The sequence below is a fragment of the Pterocles gutturalis genome, unplaced genomic scaffold (genome assembly GCF_000699245.1).
Source record: "Pterocles gutturalis isolate BGI_N339 unplaced genomic scaffold, ASM69924v1 scaffold41331, whole genome shotgun sequence".
NCBI lineage: Eukaryota > Metazoa > Chordata > Aves > Pterocliformes > Pteroclidae > Pterocles > Pterocles gutturalis.
This window is the reverse complement of record NW_010104551.1, coordinates 4,874-22,187: the sequence shown is the minus strand read 5'-3', so window position 1 is coordinate 22,187 and position 17,314 is coordinate 4,874.

The window sequence follows — 17,314 nt, the reverse complement described above, 5'->3', positions numbered from 1 at the left end:
GCAGGAAATAAATATAGACATGGGTAAAAACACACTTTTTATTAAAAGACAGCCTTGTACTTGGCACTGAGGAAGAATTTAAGAAGGGTTCCATTGTCAAATATACAACAGGGAGCAAATTCTTCACCATTCATGGCTGGTAAAGTAATAACAGCACCCCAGAGAGCATGCCACTCTCCTAACTTCACTCTGTGCTTCACAGACAAGACTTTTGTAAGTCTACACATAATTACTGCAAATGGCCTCTGTGGAATAATTGCACATGTGAAAACATATTTTTAGATACAAAAATGCAAATGTGACTGAAAAGCGTGGCAGCACTCTGTAAATATATGTTTGGATTAATCTTCAAATGCAAACAGATGTCTTGCCTGGGAACATATTTTTCAACAGGACCAGAGAGTTTACAACCCACGGTGAACAGTGGTTAAGGCACCTAGGAGCCTTAATTTATAAAGGCTATTCCTAAAAGTTTAACCAAATTTTGAAGATGGTCCTTAAGCTCTCCTAAAAACATCACTTCCCAGTTGCAAGGATAGAATTCAGCAGCCCAGCCAAAGTACTTGGGAATCTGTCACTGACACCCAGGCTGCAAGATCTCATCTCAACATAAGGACAGAATGCATGCCAAACGGACCTCTTGGGTTTTAATATTCAAGACTTTCTCCTCCCTCCCTCAGCTACTTCAGATCACAGTGACCAGCACGCAGAAACAAGGAAAGACACTTGGCAGGTATGAACTATCTTAACTCCAGTGTTGTCAATGGAGCCAGGGAAGCTAGTTCCTGCTAAGCATCCACTGCCCACGCTCAAACCATCCCTGCAGTCCTGATCAACAGCAAGAGCGTTGTGGAGAAGGCAATGCCCCTTAACCAGGGCACAGTACATTACCAGTACAAGCACTCCATATTGGAGCAAGGCTTCAGATAAGTGCACGCACTAAGAAAATAATATCACTGTCTATTTGCATAGCACATGAGCATGTTCAAAGCAGAGTGCAGCCCTTTATTAATTAAACCTTGGGAGGCAAGTGGTGAAACAGCACTATTCATCTGCTTTTAGGAGACAAGGAAATTGAAATGGAAAGCTGATGTGACTCCTAAAGGAAACACAAGCAGTAGCATCCCATAAATTGCTGCCTGTCTCTTGCTCCTAAACTGTGCAACACACCACTGGAGTGCCTTGCTCAACAAACCATCTGATTATTAAAGGCTGATTTTGGATACCTTTCCCCATGTTCAGTTGCTACTTTTCCCCTCAGAAAGAGCCTCAGGGAAGTGAAAGGTTCAAAGACATCTCAATAAATACTTTTTACCCTGCACCACCTGCCTGGCGATCCACACAATCCCCAAGTGGATAGGCGCCACATCTCAAAGGCAAGAGCGCACAGCCTTGCCGGTGACCCAGTCTGAAAGGCAAAGCAATGAGTGATCACTGTCAGCAGACTGTCACTGTCAGAGGCGGCATCCCAAAGCAGGATTAGCAAAGCAGCAGGACAGTGTTCGTTCCAGCTCTTCCCCTCTAAGTAAAGGATTTCCGCCAGCCAAGCCTCTTTCACCCGCATCAGTCTGCTCAGACCGTGTCAGCAAGGGTACATGGGCTTAAGTATACTGATGTGAAGAAAACAACACAGACAAGAAAGCAGTCCAGTACTTTTTTTTTAGTGTTTCATACAAACACTATGAGTCATGATTGCATTGTAGGTATTTATTACATATTTCATTGTTTTCAGCAAAATAAGATCCTGAGTTGTTTGTTATGGTATCAGGTTGTAAAACAAGTCGAAGTATTCTAAAATACCAATAATGGAATTTCTTTAATGAAATGTATTTTACTCAGAAATATATACCAGAAAATACATTTCCAAAGCGTGCATATGCTTTTAACACCAGACAGAGCTGGCTCCGTTTTTCAAAACCCCACTTTGCAGGACTGCTGCCAGATATGGTACATGATGAATCTGAACAACTTACGCCTAATAAGAAATAATCTCAATTGAGAAATACCTTATGAAAGAACTTGTTTGTTCATTCTTTAGGTCCTTTTCTTTCTTGCTTGCCTGCTTACTTTCGTTGCTTTCTCTGAAAGCAACAGCTCCACAGTGTGCAACATCAAAATTTATTAAGGGTCACAGCCTATGAATCAAGAGTCAGGCAAACGCAACATGCTTTTTTACATCAGCTCCATTAACTACTCCAAATATTCCAGCTCAAGATCTGCAGAGAAATGCTGTTAGTCCCTTCGGTACTCTCCGAACAGTGTACTTATACCTCTACCACACTTTCTCAATATATTTTACTGGTTTTAAGACTCTGATAATTTAATTACAGTATTTTTAGTAACTTTACTAGTGGAGGAATTTGTATTTTCCCTAGCTTCCTGTCTTAATGAGAATTTCAGATAACTCCAAGACCTTACACTCAGACAGAGTAGCATATCAGATTCTTAGTAATGAAATCTAAAGCCTCTCACCCCAACAAAACAGGTTCAAGTTCACCCAAAGCCCCTATAGACACAGTATCCAGTCTGGTAAAACACTTTCGCACAAGCCTAACTTCACACATGTGAGCGGTCCATTGACTTTCGTGGGATAGCTCACACATGTAAGAAGTTAAATACATGCATAAGCACCAAGGTCAGAGCTCAAAACCAGGCCATGCGATGGTCCCCCCAGGGATCCATACTGGCTGCACGCACCAGTAACATCCTCGGTATCTCTTCTGCAGCTCTGATGGCAACACGGTCCCACACACGGGGTTAGAGGAAGAGAAAGGACCACCAGAGATGGACTGAAACCATCTCCACCTGCACTGCCAGTTCTGGTACCAGCCTCTGCTCAGAAGCAGGTAGAGAGAATACACTCCAAAATGTATAGCACAGGGGAGAGAAAGCAGAGGGTTGTGAGCCTCTCATATTGCCAGGCATTTCCAAACGGCTCTGCATGAGCACAGCCCCCGCTCCACTGCTGCTCTGCCTTCCAGAAGCAGAAAGGAAAGAGGGAGCACAGCTTTTGGCTTCCCATCCTTCCATGAGTCAGCTTGTAGAGTTTGCTGGGCAGGAAATGTGGAGAAATAAGCTGCTCTCTTCAAGGCTGCAATAAATTACCTGTCTCCACTTGTTGGAAAGAAGATTTATACGCACTCTCTGAACTGGTGTAGAGAGTTTATTTAGTATTTTCCAACACACTTCATACTTCTTTGCTTTTGTTTGGTACAAATAACTTGAACTGAGCTATAAATACTTCAAAAAGATGACGGTTGCAAAGGTTTCTGTACGTTCAGTCCTATCTGTAAGAGAAACATCTCTCCTCCTTTACAAGCTTCTTGGCTGTGTTGGGCAGAGCAAAACGTCTGGAATTTTGTTTTTACAGAGGCAGATCAAGACCATCACATACAGAAAAATATCTGCAAGTTTAAGCATCTGGCAGAGAGCAGAGCAGACAGTAGGTACCTACTTCCATATCAAATCTGTGTGTCTGCTGACTCACTGCTGGCATCATCATCTATGAGATGAGCAACAAAGCTGTATTTTCATCCAAGTGCAAAGCTGTTTCTCTTGATTTCAGGAAGTTAGTTCATGTGTTTCTTTTAATCTAACGAACCTACGTTTGCCTCATTTCCAAGCAAGATGTGTGAATATAAACAAAGGTAGAATTAGCCACAGTGCCAAAAGTCACTGATTTTTAAGTTGGTTAGTGGCTGACCACCTCAATGTCACAAACCACTGAACCTTCCCCAGCAATTTCTGCATGCAGTACATTCAGTCCCATTGAAAAAAATCTTCCAGTCTTCATTATCTATCCAGGCTATTTTTACGACCATGGCGAGATATGAACAAACTGCTTTTTTTCCACCGTGGGGACTGTGACTTTTAAGCTGGTTCCAGTGCTTGTGCATACCACCCATGCTCAAGCAAATTCCAATGGGCTCTTGCAATACTATTGTGGACAGTTGGGAAAATGACATCAGGACAGAGAGCTCAGTCCCCCGAGAAAGGGAAACCAGCTTGCTGCCACTGGGAGACACGTCAGAAATGCAGCTTAAAAAAAAATAATTAAAAACTATTTTCTTTGGGCAGAAAGGGAGGGGAGAGTTAAATACACATAAACCTCCTCTTACCAAAAGCTGCAAACTGAGGCCATCCCCACCCAGCAATGGGAAGTGGGTGAGGCCAGCCTGTTTCACAGCTCTGCTTCCTTTCTTTGAGACTCTGAGGTGGGAAGTGCAATGTGCCAAGTGCCAGCAGGGGCAGGGAGGTAAAGAATAGGTGGATCAACTCGGTTGGGGGAGAGAAAGGGAGAGCGGAGGATGTTTGGGGGTGGGGAGAGAAAAGGCACATTGTTCTTTCTGCAACTCCATGGTGCTGAGCAAGAAAGAATAAAGTCTGGCAGCGTATTATGTTTTTTCCAAGAGAGTCTCTGCCTATGGCTCTTGGCCCAGACATCACCAACAGAAGAGGAAGAGAAACAAAGCTATGAAATTGGGTGGTCCTTGAGGTTGCTGCAATCAAATGATAAGGAGGGGGATGCTGACAATGCAGTTGCATTGAAAGGGCATTTCCAGAGGTTGCACAAAGGAGAGAAAGGAAAGGCAGGGCATGGGCTGAATAACCATCTATCTGACCTCTAGACCTTCCAGGTGGGAGGAAAGAGCCATACACAGATATCCCTACAGGGAAGACACGCATCCAGAGGGTTCTGCAAAGGTATCCTCACGCAGACTTCTTCTTGTAAGCCTCTTCCCACATTATTATTTCTTTGCTGTCTCCATTTGCTGGAAAAAAGCTATCCCAAGACTCCCAATGCAGGCCAAAAGCAGTAACAAACAGTGCCATGCAGGATGTGCAATTCTAAGAACAAGTTTCTGCACAGTCATAGAAGATACTTCACGCACTCGCTGAAAAGTTGGACAAAAGGCCACTGTGAGTTGAAGCAAAATTAGTGCCTGGCACTGTGCATTTTGTTAACACATCTCTGAGAGCTCTCTCTTTCAGAGAAAGAGCAAGGTTGACACAATGCCATTGTTTTGGAGACTGTTAACTTTTCAGATCCTAAAAGCCAGATCATCTCCATGGTGATACTGCTTGGGAGACAAGCATGCAACAAAATCCTTATTATTTAGCAACGGCCCAATTCTATTGTTTGATATGTTGGCAAACTATGCAGTAATCAGGGGAGTTGCTCAAAGGTGTAACCAGTGCCATCTGCACCCAGTGAGACTTTGCTGATTTAAATCTCAGGGCTTCTGGCCATTACTCTATTCCAGTCCATGTCTGTTTGTGTCATGGATGTTACCAAAGACAAAAAACTGTTATTGTTGTTGCAAGCCAGCAGCTGCACACATAAAGGGTGAGGATGCACATGCCATGATGCACCTTTCAAGTTAATTTGCTTTTAGGACGCAAGGGTATTTTTTACAGCTGCCTCACTCTGTATGATAAAAGCATATAGCAAGCATCTGCGCCTCTCTCTTTCATTCCCCTCTTCCCAATGTATCACATAAAAGAGATACTTCTAAAAACCAAAGCTGATTTACTGCCACTCTATCACTCACTACGTGCAGAGAAACTCACTCTTGCACCACGGCACTAGAAATCCCAAGTCAGTGTGATAAATGTTAAATCAAAATTTTATCTGCATAAGCTGAGGCACAGTGTGTCTCTCTCTTGGAGAACAAGGGTACAATTACCTCAGGTTTAATCTTCCTTTTCTGGTTCTGCTGGACATAGTTGCTGTTATAATATCATAAATGATGATTCATCATGTGAAGAGGAGTTAACTAATCGCAATTACTAAGGAAGGAGGCAGTATCTTCTTTCTAGCTCCCCCTTTATTCACAGAGAAAAATGGAAACAAGTTCTAATGAGCAGTAGAAGGCACCAGATGAACACATCTATGCTGTACATATACAAACTGGGTGCCAGGAGGAACACGTACAACACCCTTCCTCCACTTCTTTCCTCAGCCCCGCATACAGTGCCTGTTAACAGGATTTGTGACCGCATTTCCTGAGTAACTACTCCCTTACTGGAAAATTTACATCCCTTCATTGTTTGGTACCCGCTATCCTCAGCTATGTATATGAAGCCTGGCATATTTACACCACGCATCCTCTGACAAATTTACCTGTCAGACCTTTCTTCATTTAATGCTGAGAATCCTGTCCTCAAGTTATCCTTACTACCAGACAGATCTTACAGCTCTGTATTAATCATTTCAGGACTGATTTACCACTAGGAATAATAAAAAATAATTTTTAAAAAGCACGGTTTAGCACAGATCTAATTTCCAATAGCATTTAAAAACAAAAGGTAGCAACCTGGTTATTGATTCTTCATTGTGAGGCAGTAAATCTTGAAAACAGGGAGAAGAAGGGAGGGCTGCAGAATTCAGACATGCACAGTCCACTGATATATGTCAGAAATCTATGAAAAAACTTCTCCCTTCCCAAAATAAAACTTTGTCATACAGCATCACTGAAGTCCCAAGTCATAGGACTGTTCAGTTTTAGAAGAAAGATCCTACAAGTAATTACCATCCCTAGCAATAATGAAGTGTTTCCCACAGTGCTGCCTCAAGTTGCCCCTTCTCACCCCTCCCTACTGTCCCAATGCACCCTGTCGTAAATCTGCATCTGCTTCAATCCTTCCTTATCCACAGTGAAACAAATTTGCCCTGGTAGCAGTACAGGTTGCAAAGGATTCACTGAAAAGCAGAGATCTAACAAGACAAGGTTATTAAAGATGTTTCCAGCCACGGCCTGCCAGGACTGGAGCCCAAAGCTGGCATCCTGGGAGAGTCTCTGTCATGTGCAGACTTCACCCTCCTGGAGAGAAGCGTGGGACAGCTTACATTTTTCCTAATTCACTTCTAAATGTAACTCCATATCCTTCTGAATATCCAAAGATGCAATATCTAACACCCCAAAATGTTCATAACTCAGCCTGCAGAAAACCAGTCTTATGTTCTAATTGTGAAGGACTAAAGAACAGAGAAAAAAAATGGCCAAGTTGAAGTTTTGGGGCTGTCCTGCACAGACCAATGGAAGGCCATCCCCTTTCCAAAGTCTAATAACTCACAAATATCCCATCCAACTACCTTCAAGCTTTCAAAGGAATTTCATGTTTTGGCACATAAGAAATTATATCTGGAAAGAAACAGGAGTAAGGCATTTCCCTTAGGCAATCGAGGTTCATAACTGTAATTAAAAGAAAAAAAAAACCGCTTTACAATCTCAACTATGGATCATTCCTCCTTAACAGATATTAACTAGCACTGAATGCCACATTCACTGAAAAGATGAAAACTGCATTTACTGTTAACTTCTGGTGAAGTTGCCAAGCAGATGTTTATTTTTGGCTTCCACATTTACTAAAGCCAAATGCTACACTGAATTGGGATTTCACAAAGTCTAACAGCTTTTCTTCCAGGCTACAGTTTTGTGGGGAGAAAAAAAAAAAAAAAAAAAAAAAAAAAAAAAAGGAGTGGGGGGGAAAAAGGCAGAGAAAAAAAGATGACTGCACTTTTAAGTAGGAAAAAACCTGGTAGCATCCATTTCTATCATGTCTGTTTATATCATAGTTTAAATAAGGTTAGAATTGTGCAATCATTATTGATCAACTTCCAAACACAGCACAGCTCCATCCAGCACATATGCAAAGGAAGAAAAGGCACTGGAAGCAAATCCTGTGTCAGTCAGTCTTTTAACTTCTGCAAGCCTGTGTGCGGACTGTTTAGCACTAATTAAATTACTGGCAAGTTAGGTTAAAGAGGAGTGAAAGAATTCACAAGCCTCAAGTTTACCGTTCTCAGTGTTACATGGGTATTACAGATTCCCCTCCAAAAAAAATGGAAGATAGATTTCACATTAATTTTGAGGCTTGATCTCACAGCTCCCACAGCTGCTGATGTAATGCAAAATGCTAGCCTGGGGCAGCAGAGAGGGACTTTTAATTCAATTTTGTATTTCATTGTGAATAAGCAGTGAACCACACTGAAGCAATCCTCTGAAGGAGGAGTGCACGCTGTTCAAGGCACTGATTTGGGGATGAAACGCAAAACCAAGATCCTGGCTACTTTGTCAGGAAAAGCCCTTTATTGACTTTCTTAAGAAGAGAGGTATAAAGCCCTGGTGCCTGGATCTAGTTTCAGTTTGAAAATTACACAGTCTCATGTAATTCCTCCCAATAATTTAAATTGGAAATGGGTTTATTCACACCCTCTAAGCAACTGCTGCAAACTATTGCAATGTGCTGCTAAATAATTGCTAAATAATGGTAACTTCAGCAGTTACCAGAATCTCTGAAGTTATTTCGCACATGTTTAGGTGAAAGGTGCTATATCAGCGCAAGGCTGTAATTCACATTAAACAAGGAAGGGTGTTGGACATTGTTTAAACTCTTTCTTAGAACTATTTCTTTCCAAGAAGCCACCTGACAGCACATTTTCATTCATTTGTGTGTCCTGCTTGAGGAAGCTGTGGGTAAATAAATGCAACTTGGTTTAGTCTTTCTCTTTGGCTGAAGTTTCTGTGAGTTCAGCAAAGCCTCAGAACTGCTTAGAGCTTTGCACATCTTTACAATGCCTCTTCTGCATCAAGTGCGAAGTCACCTGGTATTGTGTGGGTCTTTTAACTTTGCTCTTGCTGTTTCACCATGAGGATTACAATAGTACAAATAAAACTTGGGAAGAGGTTTTCTTCTCTTGAAGAAATGTCGGTACCTTCAGGCACCACAATGTCCATTAAAACCCAACACCACCTCAAATTCGTAACTAACCCAGTGGAATTTTCAACTGTGGAGAGATTTTAAAGTTGAGTTTATTGAGTTTAGGTTTTTGTATTAACATTGATGACTGCAGATTCATTGCGCAATGATGGTGAGCCACAGAGATTGTACCACGGAAGGCACACAGAACTGTGTAAAAAGCATAGTTGGAAGGGTCAATGACACAGAACTATGAGAAGCACCCATATCTAGTATACTTTTCTAAATTGATCTAAGGTGGGTCAAAATATCAATGCCGCTTCCTGGTGGGAATCTAGTGAACCGTTAACCCACATCCTATTTGGAAAAATACTCTTAGAAAGATTGGCAACCGTGTGTATCAAAGCCTCACCCAGGTTATTTCGCTCTAGGGCTTGCAGATCACTTTGCAATATTAAACTTGTTGTTGTAAAGGCACTGCTTCAGTATTACGTTGTTCTGCCTGGATGTTACCTATTTAATGGTCCCTTTTTGGAAGGGACCATCCTACAATTTATGACAGAATGTGGTGGAATTGCTATAGAGGGAAGAAAGGAGTTGGCTAACATTTCTTCCCCATCCATCTCCAATTTCTGAGAAATATTTACACCTCTGAATGTAGAGGAACCTCCTGTTGTTCCCTTCTATTTATCGAAAGTGAATTACCAGGGCCACCCTAATGGCTCAGTGGAGAGCGTAACACAGGAACAGGAACACTCTTGCTCCCCACAGTCAGTTGGGCTTGGAATAGACATGAGAGGGTGAGGAATGAATTATGCTTTTTCTACAGTTAAAAAGGCTGGTGATCTAGCAATTTGCAGCCTTAAATGCATAATTCTAGCTTTCCCTGCTACAAAAGGAGTTCATGACTGCAGGCAGTTGTTATAAGCAGTTATGGGGAGGGTTAACTTTGGAGGGGAGAAACCAAAGCAATTTTTTTTCTAGATGGAAAGCTTTTGGCAAAGAACTCCCCCAGACTCTGTGATCTCCAGGACTGTTGCCCCCTTCTTCAACACGCACAAACACCTTTTTTGGCACGTGTTCTGGCCAGGGTCAGTTGAACAAGGGAGAGTTAGCACTCAGATTTCTGGGATCCCCTTGCCAAAAGCTAAGCTGTTAGGTAGTGCAACAGCAGCAGCACAGGCTTCCCACTTCACCCTGCCAGTGACCTTCACACAGACTTGGACATACCACCTTCCTCAGAGCGAGGAGCAATTCCCTCTCATGCTGCTCAGTCCAGAAATTCATCTCAACAAATACCACAAATCATGTCAGACCGAGCAGGACTATTAAAGCAGTGCTACGCAATGTGAATTGCTGTCCACAAGGGACTGGAGCAAGAGATTGCCTAACCCACTTTGTTGAACTTTTTACTTAAACAATCTCGAAAGGGGAAGCTGCATTGCTACTCTGGAAATTACAACTTTAATCTCATTTGAACCACACATTCCTCAGTTAAACTGCAGAAATAATTTAAGAACCAACTCCCAAATAAGACATTTTTCAACATTTCCTACATTTCCTGGAAATAAATTACCTCTGATGCTGGGAAGTAAAAGCAGGCTTATTAATTTAACTAGGTCAAAGTTCTTCCAGTAGCCCAAATAAACTCTAATGTCAGGCTAATTACATGCATTTCACCAGTTTTGCATTTCCACATTCCTCAAAGCAACAACATGCAACACCACTGTAACATCGATCATTTCCAACTCAACCCCACAAACCATTTGCACATACTGCATTCATCACTCACTCGCACTGCGTTGCCCATAGCAGGAATCAATAGTGCTTCACTGAAAATAGAGCAAGCTTCATTTCCCCTTAACGGTAACGTCTTCCTCAAGTTTGCTTTAATGCGCATGCCGCAGCTCAGAGGTGCCAACATTTACTGGGTTGTATAAACATCGTTTAAAGAGTTTTGTTGGGCAGATAGGAAGAATAACTTGGGTGTACAGTAAAACAAAGATAATGGCTGTTTGTGCCAAACATTCAGTTTATGGCAATACTTCACAGGAGTTATTCCCCATAACAACTGAACTATCATATTCTACAACTACATCCCAGGCAACCTCCCAGCTGAGCTCGCTTCGGCTGCTGTCTGATGTGCACTACATACAAACACCCAGAGCTACACAGATGTTCTCCATGTAAAACATTTGGTTTGAAACACACAGCGCTTCTTTCCAAAAAGCCATTACATTTGTTTAATAGACTCACACAGTTCAACTAAAATATCCTGGATCAGACATTTGACTGCAACTCTACTCTATAAGCCCCATCTGCAAAAAGAAAAAAAGAAAGAAAAAGTAAATGAGAATGCTTTACATGATTTATGCTGTCTTTATGATCAGCCAGTTCATAAAATGCAAGCTCTGCTCTACAGACAATAACACAAATCTCTTTCAAGTGTATTGTTTAGTCCTTGCTCGTGTTAAACAAATATTTCAAATGAAACAAAGGGCCGAACTCTACCCTTTGGTTTACAACAGTGCTAATGTAACTGAGAGCAGCATTTTACCCAAGGACATCACAGGGGGATGCGATTTTTTTGTTTTACACTCGGAGTGAGTGAGTAATGACATCCAATAATGATAACCAGTTACATTCACGGCTGCAGAGCTTTCCTTTTATCCAAGAAAGGCTGGAAGGAGGTTAAAGTACAGCATGAAATCCTTCTGCCCGATGAATTGCTCACGAGCAATGCACAACTCACAACGAGGCACTTCACAGGTCCCATTAGACCACATTTTTGTCATGAAACGCCAGACAGGATGGGAGAATACACTTGTTTCACCAAAGCAGAGGGGCGGGTAGAAAACTCTCAAACTGCACACAGGAAAAAAAAACCTGTAGTTGAAAAAGATGGCTAGTCCCTGGCCTGGATGTAAAAGCACTGCATGGTCTAGCTGAAGGCCCTCGTTCCTCCCACGTTGTGAGGACTCAACGGTGACCAAGTGGTACCCATAGGTGATCAATTGTGGTATGCAGCCGTGACCAAGTTGCAAGACACAACAGCTGGCAGGCTTTGGAAAAACTGGCATCATCCCTTCAAAGTGTGACTACAGCCATGAAAGAGAACCTTCGCTTTATGAGCAACCTTCTTGAGATGGTTACACCTGTATGGGGAACGGCTCAGCTCAACGCAGCACTGGAGCCGCAGTCCACCTTGTCTCTCCTTGCGGCTCCACCACAGACTTTCCAAATGAACCTCAGGGAAGCAATTCACCCCCTGGATACCTGAAGCACAGCTGTTGACAACAGGGTCCTTAAACCCACAGGTGACTCTTCTGTTATTTCACCTCATTTTGGCACCCGAAAGAGAATAAACACGACAAGGAAAGGAGCGTGAAGGACAGTATGCCTCATGTGCAGGCCTGGTTAAAAATGTGTCTTCGCAAGAGGGCAATGTGGACACCTCTCAGTTGCATCCCCTACACAGGGCAGCTAAGCCTGTATTGCCTCCAGCAGGTATTTTACAGGCATTTTCATCTTGCACTGGAGCGCGGCTATCTCATGCTCCCAGAAGAGGGGTATTACAGCACACATCAGCTGGGAAGGTTTTGCTCTCCCCTCTTCTCCTCCCAAAGGCTTTTTTTCTTCTCCCATGCCAAGACAACGACTCATGGCATGACCCTGCCAAAACTGCTGCCGAGTACAGCTCCGCACCGTGTATCCCCAGGCATCCCTGGCCACCTAGGGGACTGGCTGGCCTTCACGTCTCCTTCCCCAGCCAAACTCCTCTAGGGAAGCTGTGAGATTTAATTGGTACAGAGTGGGATAGCAAAAATACACAAATAAATGACAGCTCCAAACACGTGCCTCAGAAGCTGGTTTTTTTAACAAATGCTTTGCTGTCTTCCCCCTGTCAAACTTGTGTGCAAAAGACTTAATCTTTTTGCATCAACAACAAAAACCACAACAAAACACAGATGAACAAAAATAAATATTTGTTTAGTTACCACATGCCTCAACCAGGTACTTTTATCCAACCCTCATTGCTACCTTTTTCGATGAAAAAAATATTCTCACTTTTAAAATAACACTTGTCCCTCCAATAAAGGGACATATCATTCACCATCAGGCATTTCATGGAGATTAGAAATTGTAGTACAGATGAAACATCTTTTTGTGTGCAGGAAACATGATATGGAGGCTTTGAGATCTCCATCGACAGCAGGACCTGAATCTTTCTGATCTAGTCATGAATGGCTAAATTTAGTCTCCAAACTTGGCACTGTATCTTTCCACAGGAACAATTTATGTCTTTTTCTCTCTCTCTCTCGCTCTTTTTTAAGCTTAATATCCCTTAACTAGTGTCTTTATTCCAAGTCACTAGGGCTCAAGCCTAAATACGCTGACTCAGCTCTGTGGCACAGTGAGACATGAGGATAACTGCAAATCCCTCAAGCCACCAGACCTCAGAACAAAGACACTCGGCTCCTCCAGTCTCTCTGCTTAAGTCGTCCCACACGCTGCCCGCAGACCCGGGTAGCCAAGGGGCTCTGGGATTACCACAGGTTGATATCCTTTTAGGAAGACATTTAGGAAGAAATTTTTCACTGTAAGGGTGGTGAGGCACTGGAACAGGGTGCCCAGAGAAGCTGTGGATGCCCCATCCCTGGAGGTGTTCAAGGCCAGGCTGGATGAGGCTTTGAGCAACCTGGTCTAGTGGGAGGTGTCCCTCCCTTCCTAGGGGGAAGGTCCCTGCCCTGCAGGGGGTGTAGAACTAGATGATCTTTAAGGCCTCTTCCAACCCAAACCATCCTATGATTCTATTCTATTTTATGATTTTAGCAGAGGAGGAGGCGGGAAATGCCATCAGGGAGAGGTGAAGTCTGAGGAGGCATCCAGAAATTAACAGTTATGTTGGTCACATCTTAACCTAAGTGACCTCAGAGGTCTTCTTAATAATTATAAACTGTAAGACCTGCATTTATTTTGTGATTTTGCATTCACCTACAACTGGCCAGTAGGGTTTCGAACATGCCAGCCATGCCAGCCCCTTTTCCCATAGCTGCCGTGTGGCTGGGATTTTTTTTAAATTAAGAGATGCACCCATTACAGTATTTTATTACTTTCCTCCATGGGTAAGACTAGAGCCTGAAAAAGATCACACCTGAGCAAGGTCTAGGACTTGGGCCTGTTGTGGACCAGTGGCAGCTTCAAGGGCTGATGCCTGGTAAACCACCAGAGCCAGAAGCACATCTCATCTGCCTTTGGAGAGTTAGGGGAGCACTAAACATTTATACTGTGCAATAATTTAACAGACTGAATTGAGGGTTGGTCCTTGGTCGTTAGTTCAAAATATTAAAAACACTGAGCTCAAGCAAGAGTACTGAAACAGTGCAAGAGCAAGGGATGGCTACAACCTCACCCCCTCCAACACACAGCAAAGGTTACAGGAGGGCCTCCACATCTATTGAACATCTGGTATTTTTGGTGTTGGTCCAGGATGTTTGATGGGTATGGCCAGACACCGTACACTCACGCAGTATCTCACCCAGCCCCATAGTGTTCAAAGGTCTAGGATCTCCTAATTTATACAACATACCATGTTGCCTATGAAGACATGGTGATAAATATATTCTGTTTAAAAGCAGATACTTCTCAAATCATAACTTGCAGATGCTCAAAGTCTTTCATGTGAGTAAGACAAATGAGAGCCATAGAAACTGATTTTGTAGCCAGGGAGTACAGGAAGCAACAGCAGGAGAACACTATTGAAAGCCTGGATACACTTATGGCTTTAATGAATTGGTCATCAAATATAACAACACACATATGCAGTTTTTACCTTGCTTTGTAGTTCGCTCCCCGCCCTTTCCCAGCTATTCTCCATATATCTATCAAAGTGGAAATTATTTTGAGTTTAGTTTATTAAATGGACACACATGGTACCCACATCTGCTGATATTTGAGGGTAATGCTGACAAATATCATTTGCACATTTAGGCAGAGACCTTTTCATCTGCGACATTTTCCCTGATATACCAACATGTACATAAGCCCATCAGAAGTAATGACAAGAGTTTTTTCTATAAAGTGTCAAGTGCACGCCTGGGCAACCTAGAGACAAAGCCTGACTTATGTAGGAGGCAAGCAAGAGACAAGATTATTACTCTCCATAGGTAGAGCAATACCAGCATGCCCATCACCAGTGCCATACAAACCATCAAAACTGTACACCAGAGCTGGGCACTGGCAGCAGCCTCCACCCCTGCCCAGCTCAGGAGCTGCTGAGGCTCTGGCCACTCTGCACAGAGGAGGAGTTGGCAGCTGTCACCGCCACTTCTTGCCATCCATGCTGCAAGCTCCTATCCCACCCAGAGCCTGGAGGCAAACCTGCACTTTTGGCTTCAGAGCATCATCCAGGGCTGCAGCAGAAAACATATGGTTTGGTCCCTCGTACAAGAACGACAACTAGGAGAACAACAGTGTCCTGCTGAGAGGAGCATGGCTGAACACTAAGAGGAGTTGCTTTGGCATCAGCATCCTGGTTTGTGTCGATAGAGGATATATAAGCGTGGTACAGGAGGCGGAGACCCAAGCCAGCAGATGCCCACACCAAAGCAAAGGTCAGCAACCCACTTCTGAATCCGTGGTATGTGGACTTTGGAAACATGTCCCGTATGCTCTGCATTTCGATTACCACTGCTGTATGCACATTGACCTGCCAATGTTCAAGGCTGATATACCTGGAACTGTTTTCAGCCCACATTTGGCATTCGCCCTTGGCACTGTTATGACCACCACGTGCCTCCTCCCAATTCCTCACTCCAGCAAAGACTCTGGTTATTTATTTACCAGACAAAACACAGACTAACTACGACTACAGTTCTTTAATGAATAAACAACTGCTCGCAAGAACTGCACATTCCACAGAGTTTTATTCAACAAGTATGACCCCAAACTACAACATATACAATAATTGTCTCCACATGGCAAATCCACATTGCGGTTCTTAAAAAAATAATAATAATTTTTAGAACACATGCCACCAAAAAACGCAGTACATTTTAGCCATATCTAATGAAAGACTTTGTACAAACAATTTCCATTCTGTTGCGTTCTCTAGCATATGGTGCTGTGAAACCATTGATAATAATGCTTAGGCATTTTACAGTGTTTTTAGCTAAAGGCTGTATTATAAACGTTGGCTCAAATTCTGTTGTGAATTTCACATTTGGAGGGATCACAGTAGGTATGCATCAGGCCAAAACATGTCCTGATAATTAGTCTAACTTCCCTATATTAAGTAGCATCCCTTCAGAAGGGGATACACTGAGACACAGGGAAGTTAACCGACTTGTCCAAAATTGTTCAATCCAACGGAAAAAAAAATTTAAAAAAAAACCCTAGCAAGGAACAGCCTCCCAGAAATTTCTAATTTCTTCATCTGTAAAAGAGTCCAAAATCTTTGATGGAATATCACTGGATGCCTGCTCAAAGCTCCAAAAGAACACCCTGTTCTTTAATTTGGTAAAAGATTTGACAAGCTAACGTATTTAGATGACCCCTTACTGGCTAGTCATTAATTCAGACTTTCATACGACTGAACTATACTCCCCTGAACAAATCTGCTTCTCCAACAAGATTCTCAGTGAAGAACACAAGTATTTTGTACTAGTGCCTTTCCCCTAATGACCTGCATGCTGTCATCAGTTATTTCTGCCTGCAGCCCTTGATGTTGAAGTCTTCTTTGGCATTTCAGTTATACAAGTGTTTATGTGAAGAATATAGTAATTTTATACAACCAGGTGCTAAGTCCTATTGTAATAAACCTACAATATTCACTGTGAATTACTTGAGATTAAATACAGTGGTTTGTAATTTGTCCTCTTTTCTTAATTTTTTTTTTTTAAAACCAGTCTCCAAACACATCCAATAATTAAGGACGCAACAAATAACAAATTAACAGCAAAACTATTTTCAAACACATATACTCTTTCCAACTTCTGTTCATTCCAGATCTAGAATTTCCATATTTTGGTACAATTTTTACAGAGGATGACCTGAGTTTCACTAACATATCCTCAACACCATGAAAACACTGTCCAGGTTTAGTCACTTATAGTCACATTATAAGTCCCTAGAAGAACCCAATATGCACACTTAAAAAAAAAAAAAAAGGGTTTTGGCAACACATTTTGCAAGAATCCCTTTTCAGGTAAGGAACCTCTGGCCCCGCATAAGTGTTGCGCAGCAGGAGAAGCGCATGCAGCACCCACGGCAGGCTGCACAGATTCTGCTGGCGGCTACCAGCTCGGAAGCAGGGAGCAAGACAGCACTCTCTGCATGGGTCACAGCGCTGGCATGGAGAACAAATCCAGAGGCAGCAGCCTAAGTGGAGTATAAAAGGATTGGGAATGGAGACCAAAGCTGAACGTCACACAGGGACAAAAGCCCAGAGCAAAAAGAGAGCCCAGAAGGCAAGAGAGACTGAGCTCTGCAAGAAGAGGCTGTCATCTGTAGGGCCCTCATGGTACATATTCTACATGTCTGCAAAAATCAGGTATTGGGTTGTGCACTCGAAACAAGCTGATACTTCTGATGATTTTGGCTCTAATCAGCA